The 12766-nt window shown below is 35.8% G+C and overlaps 1 long non-coding RNA gene across 1 annotated transcript in view; it reads left to right on the forward strand.

Moving 5' to 3' along the window:
• Positions 1-718: 718 nt before the first annotated feature.
• Positions 719-12766, forward strand: part of LOC103099154 (uncharacterized) — a 41264-nt gene continuing 29216 nt past the window's right edge. The window contains exon 1 of the long non-coding RNA XR_462300.2: positions 719-1077. This is a non-coding gene — a long non-coding RNA (uncharacterized LOC103099154). The remainder of the gene's footprint in view (positions 1078-12766) is intronic.

Raw genomic sequence — 12766 nt, forward strand, 5'->3', positions numbered from 1 at the left:
TGTCACATAGAGATCTCAGCTCCTTGACTCTTTGATAAGCAGCTAGGTGGCCCAATGCATAGAGCACTCAACCTGGGGTCAGTAAGACCTGAAGAAACAACATTACTTATCAGTTTTGATTTTGCTATTGTTGCTAATACCTTTGTGCTGGATTATATTAGTCTTACCTTGTTCTAAGAAAAGAGATTCTCATTTCCTGACAAAAACTCAGAGACTCCAAGCTTGAAAAAGCTGATTTTGATTTGGGCAATGGTGTCAAACAGAAAGGAATCCCTGCCAGCTACACACAGAAAATGACAAATTAAATCATATGTGCTGTATTACATTTTTATTTTTACATTTTAAACTGGTTAAGTCCTGCACTCAGCACAATTTGTGTGCTACTTGTTGTCAATGTTCCATGAGTTAGACACCTCTGATGCAGTGAACTCTTTTTGCCCAAGAAAATTAGGAGTCATACTGACAATTACAGTCTTAGAGAACTATCTGAGGCACAGAGTGTCTGAGGAAAATCTTGAATCCAGAGTCTTTTTTTCTCCCAGAAGTCAATTCTTCATTCACCATACTATTCTCTCAATAGATAATTAGAAAATCCAAGTTATTCTCCTTGTTAAGAATTATTTCTTCCTGCTAATGTTTTTTGTCATATTTAGATGGCATTCTAAGAAAGATCATTAGATAATTGTGGAAGACTACTATATTTTTATTCTGATTGTGAAATTTTCTGAGTAATCTCCTCCTAACCAAAAAAAAAAAGGTTGAAATTGACTGTGCAATTCCCTTTCAAGTGATCTAGCAGCAGGGCAGGTCCAAGAATGGCTGAGTGACTACAGCAATCAGTTCTTTAAAACCCCTGCGGGATTCTCAGCTTGTGCCTGTGGCTCTCTACAAAAACTCAGAGTGCCAGGAGGACATGCCTGGCAGGCTCATTGAGTCCTCAGATTACCCTCCAGGAGAGCCATCTAGAGCCTTGGATTAAATTAACATTTTTGTAACAAGTTTGTAAAGTGATCCTGCCCTTGGCATCAAACAAACAAATGCTTCTCTGGTCTGAGGCTTCTTGTGCCTGCACTTGAGGTAAGAGACTAGGGTGACCCTTTGATATATTTGCTTCTCTCTGTATCATATATGTTTAACTGATGAATTTTCAATGATCTAATTGAGCCATATCAGGTAAATATAGTCCTAGCATCCTGATGTGAAAGCTGAAAAGGGACCTTAAAAGCCATCCAGCTAGTTCAGCCTTTTTTACAGATAAGAAACCCCAGCGAGGTGAGGTGACTTCCTAATGTCTCATAACTGGTAAGTGTCAGAGATGGGATTTGAATACAAATCTTACACAATGCCTGCCCTCCTATTTACTTCATTTTAATCCATCCAAATTCTTTCCACATAGATGTACAAATATTTAAGGGTGGAAGTATGGAGCAGAGACCTTGTTGTTTCTTACCTGATTTCAAAACAATCCCATATGATAGAAGATCTTTTGAAACCAAATATTTCATGAGATGTAGGAAAATGTAAAATTAACATCAACAAATTAATTTCTGCAATGTAGATGTGATTTTTTGATCATTCTCATCATAAATGCCACTATTTTCCAGCTTCCACCTTGATTATGCTACCTTTATCTTCAGATATACCAACTTCTGAACCTTTCTCCTTTCCTAGGTGGACAGAGAGCAGGGATAGGTCTTTGTTCCTTCTACTTAAGGGCTGTTGCTCACCATATTATTCCTAGAAAAAGAAAACCATTTTCTTTAAACATAAACATAAAATCATAAAGTGTTGATAAAGAAGAGAAGGTAAATGATTAGAAATAGGAATTTTAGGGGAAAGTAAAGGAAACATTTAAATGGAATTTTAGAATGTTAAATTCTTGTAACAAATCTCAGCTTCCTGACTTTATAGTTAGATTCAATTAAAGACCTCTCTAAAGTAAATTGCAACAGAAAGAACTGAGAAAAGTTGAGAGATGTTCTTTTAACTCCTGACTCAAACAGCTGAAGAGCTCTAGTTACTAAATAGGTGAGTGACATGGAAAGTTTTCAAGGCTGGAAGAAGGGAATGAGTGGGATGAAATAGGTGAAGAAGATAAAGTTAGAGGAGAGAGATGATAATTCAAATTGCAACTTATGCTGTTCATTTTAACACATTTTAATATAATATTTCCACAAGTTAGATGGAAGATCACATAGAAAAAATGACCTATTTGCAAATGGCAAACCCACATGGGTAGAGGTGACTAAAGCCCCTCCTTTTCAGAGATCAATTTGGGTCCTTTAAAATGTTAATATTAGCAATATTTTTCTGAATTGAAAAATAATGTTTAAAGTAATTAAATCATTTTATTGATTTGGGAATTAAATAAATAAGCAAAAGGAAAATGTATTAGATTTCTCATTGGTTGGTAGGTTACAAACAGAAGATAACTGAAGAAGCATTCTCTTGCTCCTCCTTCCAATCTTACCTTCTAATCCTCCAGGTATCAGGTCTGCTGGTCTACAAAACTATAAATTCCTCTCTTTGTAAGTTTTATAACTGTTAGCTTAATAAACAGTAAACTTTCCCTAAATTGTATCAAAAGGGAATTGAACAATTAGCAGAAAATATGTTCTTGATTTCCTTCTCCAGGTCAGAAACCCAGTATTGCATTTGGGAACTGTTAAATAAAATACATAAATCTATATCTATAAATATCCATATATCAAAAGAAAAACATTCTTCCAAAATTTTTATAAAGAAATTCTGCTAGCAAAACAGAATGCTAAATTTTAGAATCCACACTTGAAAGATATGAAAATTAAATCAACTCTGAAGTCCTACCTCATTCCCCTCAAGTCAGTAAAAATGACAATAAAGAAAAATGACACAGGAGAAAACAGGTACAATAATGCATTGTTGTTGGAGGTATGATTCAGAATGGCCATTCTCAAAATCAATTCGAGTAACTAAACTGTACGCCACAAAATGATCAAAGAAAGAAATAAAAGGAAACATAATATTTAAAGCAGTTCTTTTTGTAGTGACTAAGAAATAGAAATCGAGGAGGAAATGACTGAACAAATTTATGGCATAGGAATGCAATAGAATACTATTATGCCATAAAAATAACAAAAGGGTGGTTTCAGAAAATACTAGGAAGACCTGAATGAACTAATGCAGAGTAAAGTCAATAGAACTGAGGACAATTTGTACAATAACAATATTTTAATGAAAAACAACTTTGAAATACTTAAGAATTCTGATCAATGCTAGGACCAACCATGATTCTATAGTGATCAAACATGTTACCCACCTTCTGAGAGAAAGGTGATAAAAATCAAGGAACATAGGGAGACAAATCTGTCTTGCTTGACTATTCAGAAATGATTTTTTAAAATGATCATAGGGAGAGAAATGATAGAGAGAAGGAAGCTATAAATGGAATTAGCAAAATGAAAAAGAAGAATAAGAAAGGAAGTTTATTGAAGCATTTTAAAAATGCATAGAATTTCAGTAGGGAACAAACAAGATATCTTGAAAAAATATGGAATTTGTTAATCTCTTCATAAGAAAAAACAATCATAAAACAGACTCATACCTTCATGCATAATCCTCTTTTTCTGGTTTTCTTTGCATATGGAATTGCACATCTTATTTGTAGTTAATTAAATTCAGAATTTTATAAAGTCAATAAAAATAAGATTTCAACAGGTGAGATCATAACATTTATTCTAAAAATTTTTTCCCTATGATGTTTGTCTTTGGCTTTTCTATGAGAATAGTTTTTGTTTTCCCCTACAAGAGCAATTTCAATAAGATGGTGATAGTAGTCTCTCAGAAGCCGAGAATGACGATTGTCTTTGTGCGCTTTCATCTATGATAGATGAGTGTGCACAAAGACACTTGTGCGTGAAAGAGATTTAAGTGGAAAAGTCGATGCACAGACAGTCCCTCTCTCTCGGCATTGGAAGCCTGGGTCTAGGGGCACGAAAAGTCATTACACCTGGAGACTTCCTCAGCTGCATTGGATGGCCATGTTGTCTTTTGTGCTCCAACACGCCCTAAGCACTCCACAGTGCTTTGCTGTGTCGCCCTCTCAGCCGTTGAACCTTCTTATTGGTTTCTTCCGTCTGTTCCACCGAAGCAGTCTTCACATGCTGGGTGAGCAAAGCCCTGGTTCACCAGGGGTCGATGACTCGATGGCTACCCTCACAAGGTTTAGCTGGCCTGTCGAAGCCGTTGCCCGGGGTTTGGCCGCTGCCACATGCTAGCAGCTACTGGGAGCCACAAGTGAGAGCTGGGTGTCAGGTGAGGGTCAGAGGCTGGAGAGCTGCCCTAGGAGAGCACGACAAGCCCTCCATACCAGAGATACTACCCCTCCCTGAGCACCCCATACACCCCAATTTCAATAAATTTCAATAAACTTCTACCATAACAAGGCTATTCATTTAAATGAACCTATTGATACAAAGTTTCCCTTTCATCTGTCATTCACTACAATTTCTGATATCACTAGGAATTGCCTTCTTCCATAGGCAGTTGGGGATCTTCCAGTTAGCCAGAAGCATCATTTTCAATCCCTATGCACTGAGTAGCGAATAAAGAAATAGTTATGGTCTCATTTCCTGCAAACTAACTACAGCCCTCACAAGAACTTAACTAACTCCATTTTGTGGTACTCATAAATTATGGCATAGGGAAAGCAGTACTAGATGCTAAGAACAATGGGGCTCAAATCCTGGTTCTACTACTTACAATCATAAGATCTCAACATGGAAAGAAACTCTTTGTGTTTAGTTGTTTTTCAGTCATGTCCAACTCTTCATGACTCCATTTGGGATTTTCTTGGCCTTAGCCAGAATACTGGAGTGGTTTTCCATTTCTTGCTCATTTTGCAGATGAGAAAACTGAAGCAAACCAAATTAAGTGACTTGCCCTGGATTATACAGTTAGTAAGTATCTGAGAACAGATTTGAATTTAGGTCTTCTTGAATCCAGGCCCAACACTTTCTTTATAGTATCATCTAGAAAGAAACTTAGAGTTCATTAGTTCAAACTCAGGTCTTCTGGTGAATTTCTCAAGTTTTTTTTTTTTCCCACTATCCCAAGATTCAAGAAAAGTGGTATTATGCTGATGTATTAGTAGATATCAAAATCTAGTCTCATTCAGCAAGCATTTTTTGAGTATTTACTATGTGCCAGGTACTATGCTTGCCTCTAGTGATACAATGACAAAAACAAAACAAAATTTGTCTTTGTTCTAGAGGAGTTTACATTCTTTTAGGTGATGAAACATGAGTTAAAAGACAGTAACAGAAACAAGCAAGTAATTCTACTTTTCTGAGTCTCCGTTTTTTTCATCAGTAAAATGAATGAGTTATATGTATACTGGGTACATCTGTACATAGCACACATAATGTAGAAGATGGATGATCCTGCAAGATCAAGAACTGTGTAGAAAAGTTGAAAAAGAACTAGGAGAAAAGAACATGAAAACCCAGGGAAGATTATTTAAAGAGGAAGTAATAATAAACTGGACCAAATACTTCAGGGAGGTGAAGGAGTGAAATGGTTAGGTGGAATCAAGGCACTAATCACTGGCTCCTAAAAATGAAGAAAGTTTAGCAGTAGGGGCAAGAAGGAAAGGAACTTGAACCAACAGCATTAGAGATGAGAAATACAGAGATACAGAGCACAACTTGCTTTGAATAGATAAGGCACAGTACCTACTTTCCTGTAGTTTATTTCAAATTAATTTATTTTAAAATATTATTTTAATTAATTTTAAATTATTTTTAATTAAAATTATTAAATTAAATGATTTTTAATTCTTATTTTTTATTTTTATTTAATTTAATTTTAAATAAAAAATTATTTAATTATTATACATTAAAATAAAATGATTCATTTTCTTTCCCTCCCCACTTCCCTCCCCCCTCCCAGAGGTGACAAGCAATTCCACTGGTTTCTACAAATGTTGTCACTTGATACCTATTTCCATATTATTCATTTTTGCTATAGAGTGATTTTTAAAGGCCTAAACCCCAAATCAAATACCCATACATATATATATATATATATATATATATATATATAATAAGTAATGTCATATATTTTGCTTGTGCATTTCTACTCCCATAGTTCTTTCTCTCAATGTGGATAGCATTCTTTTACAAAAGTCCTCCAGGAGTATCCTGGCTTACTGCATTGCTACTAGTAGCAAAGTCCATTACGTTGGATTGTTCCACAATGTTTTCTTTCTATGTAGAGTGTTCTTCTGGTTCTGCTCATTTCACACTTTGAGGTTTTCCTAGTTTATATGGAAAGGCTCCAGAACATCAATCTTTATAGCACAATAATATTCTATCACCATTATACACCACAATTTGTTCAGTCATTCCCCAATTAATGGACACCCACTCATTTTTCAATTCTTTGCCACCAAAAACAGCATGGCTATGAATATCTTTATACATGTATTTTTCCCTATTATCTCTTTGGGGTACAAACCCAGCAGTGGTATTGCTGAATCAAAAAGGAGGCATTCTTTTAAAGCCCTTTGGGCATAATTCCAAATTGCCTTCCAGAACGAATGGACTAATTCACAACTCCACCAGCAATGCATTAGTGTCCTGATTTTGCCACATGCCCTCCAACATTTATTATTTTCCTTTATTGGCCAATCTGCTAGGTATGAGGTGGTACCATTGTTTTGATTTGCATTTCTCTAATTATGAGAGATTTAGAACACTTCTTCATGTGCTTATTAACAGGTTTCATTTATTTATATGAAAACTGCCTATTCATATCTCTTGGCTATTTGTTAATTGGGGAATGACTTGATTTTTTGTACAATTAACTTCTTATAAATTTGAGAAATGAGACCATTGTCAGAGCTTTTTGTTACAAAAATTTTTCCAATGTGTTGCTTCTCTTCTCTTTTTGGTTGCGTTGGTATTGTTTGTACATAAACTTTTTAATTTAAAATAATCAAAATTATTCATTTTATATTTTGTAGTGTTCTCTATCTCCTGCTTGGTCTTAAATTCCTTCCTTTCCCATAGATCTGACAAATATACTATTCCATGTTCATCTAATTTATTTATGGTTTCCCTCTTTATATTTAAGTCATTTACCCTCCTGAGTTAATCTTGGTATAGGGTGTAAGATGTTGATCTAAGCATAATTTCTCCCACTAGTTTTTGTCAAATCGTGGGTTCTTGTTCCAAAATCTGGGATCTTTGAGTTTATCAAATGCTATCTTGCTATTATTATTTACTCCAAACCTATTCCAATTTTCCACCCTTTTGTCTCTAAGCCATGTGTAATTAGAATTTTGAACCCTAGAACTCTCTTTCCCAGCTTCCCCTATTCCTTTTCACATTACACGTTAATGTCGGGAGGATATAAGTTTTGTGTAGTCCTGCCGCTTGCTCTTTTCCCCTGATTGTGGGTGGGAAAACTATGCTTTACCCAGCTTTTACTTTTGTCCTTTCATTTATTTTGCTTCAAGTGATTATTAATAAATCTTATAAAATAAAATACTTGGAGTTATTGGATATTAATTTTAATCTTACATTTTTTGGTGACATGAAGTCTGGAGTTTAGGACCCTTATTCCTCTCTAAGTTGGTAGAGCAAATTTTTTAATAGACAAAAATACAGTTGAGTTTATAAAACCTCTGACGCCCTCACTGCTGCTCCTGCTCCCTCCCCTGTTGCTGACACCATTGCCACTGCCTCCCACATTTGACCAGACACTGCTTGGAGTTCTTTGCCAAGCCTGCCTCCCACTCAATGCTTCTCTTGAGCACACTGGTGGGGAGTCCTTGCAAGCTGCATTCTGGGAGGCTGGTAAAGTGAATCTTAAAACTACTCAGACTCTACTTCAGAAGATTTGATTAAGCTATTCCCCATTTTTAACAATGGAGGTACTTGATCAGGAATGTATTGAGAACTTTTAAAATTACTCCACCCTACTCGGACAGTACTTTAGGGGAAGATAAAGTTGCAAACTCCTGATTGAACAATGAAAAGTCCCTAACTCATACTTATAGTAAAGCTAGAACCTTAAGCTTGGTCTATTTTTAGATCTAATACAAAAAGGGTGCTAAATACCTATAAATGTTAAATTAATCACTAAAAGGTCAAGCAACTTACAAAAGGCAAGCTTAACAAAAGAGGTGTGAAGTATTCAGAGGATTTTATCTAGCCAGAGAAGGTAAGAACAAAAGAAGATAAGAACTAGGAATGGGCAGTCCTGGGAAAAAGCTCCTACTGTGATTGGTAAACGTGAAAATTTAGGGGAGGTGACATAAAAGAAAATTTCTTTAAAAGGAAGGTGATTCTTTAATTTAGTTAGTTGGAGTTAGTTGGAGTTTGCAGTGGGAGTTCGTGGTTGGAGTTCAGAGTTGAAGTGAGGACTGAAGCTTGCTTGGAGATGATCTTGTGGTGAGTGATAAAGACTGACTCGCTCTCCATAGGCTCAAGCCTAGGCCATTTTGGCCTAGACCCTTTTCTACTGCTTGGCTATTCCTTGTCTCTCTCTCTCCCCTTCCCTCAATTCCTTCATTTATATTAATTAAAATCTCCATAAAACCCAGCTGACTTGGGTATTTTCATATTTGGGAATTTTCCCATGGTGACCACTTATTTTTAGATTTTAAGTCAAACACTAAAATTATCCTTTACAGTTTGGCCAAAACCTTTATAGTTTTTAACATTCACAGTGTTGGCAACCACGTTTTTAACATTCATACCTTTCCATTACGTTGCTAATTCCTAAGTGCTTGCAGCCTTGGAATCCTGGGTGTTTCTCTAAGGCTTATTAGCTTCCTTAGAACTTTCATCGGGAGGCAAGCTTCCACCCTCTTAACTCCCTGCCCACATAGCTAGGGAGAGCAATCAAGGGGAGCAGCAGTCCCCTACTCAGGTGGCAGTGGAAATAAGTGATTCCCTGGGGTTTTTACTCCTGGGGGTAGGGGAAGAAAGGTTACTCTTCCAAACCTCTTAAATCCTATCCCTAGAGTAGCACCACCTATGGACAGGAAGTAGAATTGCAAACATGGCCCAGTTTCCTGTCTATCTCAAACAACTCCTGTTCCCAGAGAGCATGACAGAGTTTACACAGCTCAAAGTTTTGGGGTGACTTTTCTTACTGCCATTCCTGGAAATACTGATTGGATACCTTGCAGTTGATACCTTGAGTAATCTCAAGATTCAGAAGGAACATTCATCTCCCTACACATCCTTGCCATTTTGGCCCGCTCAGTTTCTGCAACACATTCAATATGGGATTTGTCCACACTATGCTCGGTGCAGGTATGGGAAACCCCAGAAGTGTGATCAAAGGAATCTAGATGGATGATGATACTCTGGAGGGGAAGGAACTTTAAAGAGTCCAGACGTGAATTTTTAGCCTTTTCTGATACCCTTGCCTTACTGATATTAACTGTTTCAATTTGTTTCACTCCAAATAGTGAAGAAGTCTCTGTAACACTGCTATTGGAATTATAGAAAAGGACTCTTGAATTCATTGCTCACATCTTGTCACATGTATTGTATTTGGTGATTGTTTGCTTTAAAATTCAATTTTTTAAAAATTCACATATTAATCTAATCTAATCTAATCTATTCTGCTACACTATGCCATTTTCAGCTACTGTGTTTTATCCATTAGCTATATTTTCTGTTACTCTGCCTTTATTTGTACTGTCCTATGACTGGACTGGAGAAAATACCGTTATAAAAGTCCATAAACAAGTTGGACAAACACTTTTCTGTGGCAAAAAACATTATAGATGCTGAGTTTGCCACCAGATCCATTGAGGTCACATGTTACCTTAATGGTCTTTTGCTCCTTTTTGCCTTTGTTAATTGTCACATAGATGATGATGGATAGACTGCATCAAACTCTTTACAACCTGTATACATCCTTTGGAGAATTTAATACCCTAAAATTTTAATTGATTTTAAGGGGTCTTCAGAAGTGATTTTCAGATATCTAGTAGTACCACTACCCCTGACTGATCATTTGCCTGCCTTTGAGTTGTTTATAAAAAGAGGTAAGGGTCTATTTAGTAGTTGAAGTGAAGTGTAATAGCACGATTGTATTCTCTACTTCCACATTTATTAAAAATGTAATAGATGAGACATCAGAAGTGATTTTCACTATTGTAGTCCTCACATTGCAAAGGATAGTACATATAAAGGCATGCCTTCTACACTGTTATAGTCTCATACCAGAGGATGGAGTTTTCCCAAGGGACTTGGGTACCCCATGATGGGTTATAATCTCATTTGGGAGGTGGGAAGGTTTTCCTAGGGGCATGGTAACCCCTGAATTCCTCCCAGGAGGGAGAATTTCCCATGTAGTCTAATGGCTCCTGGATGGCTTTTATATTTGTAACTCTTCAGCTTACTCTATCCTTCCACCAGAATGGTCTAGATTCTTGGTGACATTTTAGACCCAAATGGTTTTCAGCGGCAATACAGAGGATTTTTTTCCCTAGTTTCTTCTGTCAAATTTTGGAATGATGAGACTTTATTAGAGACTTTGCCAAGGTTAAAAGATTGGCTAGATCTGGCTAGAACTTGTATTCACCAGCTTAAGGGTTTTTTTTAAATGTTAGACAACAATTCATGTGAATCCTAAAGATAGTGGGTTTGTTTGCTATTGTGATTAACTGAGCTATTGTGATTTTTAGGGATTTGGGTATTTCTTTGAATGAGCATTAGTTGTTGTACTACTGTTTAAAAAAGCTGTTACTTGATGAAAATTATGTACACTCACACTGTGGATCATGGCCAAGTTAAAAAGGAAATGGATCACATTTTTGAGTGAGAAACTTTTTTATTGTGACTCTCCTTGAATAACACAGTGTGTCACTGATTATGAACTATATGTTTTTTTTTTTTTTAATTTTATTATTGTTTTTCCTTATATGTGCAACATAGTATTTGAGTTTTCTTTTTTCTCTCATTTTTTGTACTTGAAGCACATGTTACCAGTATTAATGTTTTTTTTTAATTATTTTGTACTAGGATAAGTTTAAAATGTCCATTAGCCCTAAAGACAATGCATACACAAAAGCTTTAGACTATGGAAGCTTGCCATTGATTATTAAATATTATGAAGTTTTGATAAATGATTGTGTCTGATTCCAGGAGAAGGGATCATAAAAGAACTACTGTACAGTGCCAAGGAGCACAAAGTTAACCTACACAGTGACAAGGAGCACTAGGTTGAAGAAACTAACCAATCCCAATGGGGTTGATGAGATTCTGCACCAAGACAGGGAACTTGAACTTATTTTGGGGTTTGAGGAAGTGGCTGTTTGCAAAGTCAGACTCAGGATTCCCTCATGCCATATCCAGACTTCTACACCTCAATTTGGCTGCCATTTTGGCTCCCCTATCCCTGAGAGTGAAGGTAAAATCAGACCAGGGAATAATATTTCCTTTTTTGTTTAAAATCTAGTCCTTTTTCTCTCTCTTTTATGTATTGAAATTTTCTGTATTTCTGGCTGCAAATTGGTAAGTGCTACATTGTTATAATTGCTACTACAGGCTTATGGGACATAAATCACTTAATCGAGTCCTGATTCAGGGACCTATTATGAGCTTGTTTTTCCTTACTTAGAATTTTTACACATGAGACTTTGATATTTTATATTTCATGGAGAAGTTACTTTTTCTCTTTTATTTGGATTTTTAAATTTTTTAAATTTTCTTTTGACAATTGATTCATATACCTCATAACTCATCCATGTATCCCGGGGTGATCTGTGTGTTGGTCAGCATCCTCCTTAGGGGGGATTATATTATTGTCATACAATTCTAGATTTATAAAAATTTTTCTTATTTAAGAATAATTTTAGGATAAGAAACTTGCTATCTCCCCAAATCAGGAAAGTGAACTGCTTGGAGAAGGCATCATGGATATGCCTGCAGAAACTACACACTGCAACAAAAGATCCAGAATGAACTTTGGGATTTAGTGAAATGGAACTGTGTTGAATGCATTTATTTTGAATGTACACTCTTATGCCAAAGGGGAGGATTGTTCTTTTTCTCTTTTATTTCCCCTTTGTCCCCCAATTATTGTAATTTCCCCCTAGAAACTGCAATATTGTATGTACCTCTAGTTAAAGAGCTTTAGAGATATAAATTGGTTATGTAGAGTGATTCTCTCTTTATGAAAATTATTTAAAGCTTGTAAATCTGGGAGATTTCTATATGCTTGTTTACCAATGGAATCAGAGAAGGGGACTGTGTAATTAGAATTTTGAACCCCAGAACTCTCTTTTCCACCTTCCCATGTTCCTTCTCATGTTATGTGTTAACATAGGGAGGATATAAGTTTTGTGTAGCCCTGCCTGTCACTCTTTTCCCCTGATCACAACTGGGAAAGCTGTGCTTATTGAGCATTTACTATTGTCCTTTCATTTCTTTTACTTCAAGTGATTGTTAATAAATCTTATAAAACATAATACTTGGATATTAATTTTAATCTTATAGACAGTACCATATAGTTAGAATGATCACTGCTTTAGAGTATATTTTGAGATCTGGTAAAGCTAGGCCTCCATCCTTCACATTTTCTCCCATTGTTTCCCTTGATATTCTTGATCTTTTGTTCTTCCAGATGAACTTTGTAATAATGTTTTCTAATTCTATTTTTTTAAAAGTGTTTTGGTAGTTGGATAGGTATAGAACTGAATAAATAAATTAATTTAGGTAGGATTGTCATTTTTATTATATTATATTGTCCTACCCATGAA

The sequence above is a fragment of the Monodelphis domestica genome, chromosome 2, assembly GCF_027887165.1.
Source record: "Monodelphis domestica isolate mMonDom1 chromosome 2, mMonDom1.pri, whole genome shotgun sequence".
In the NCBI taxonomy this organism is placed as follows: Eukaryota; Metazoa; Chordata; class Mammalia; order Didelphimorphia; family Didelphidae; genus Monodelphis; species Monodelphis domestica.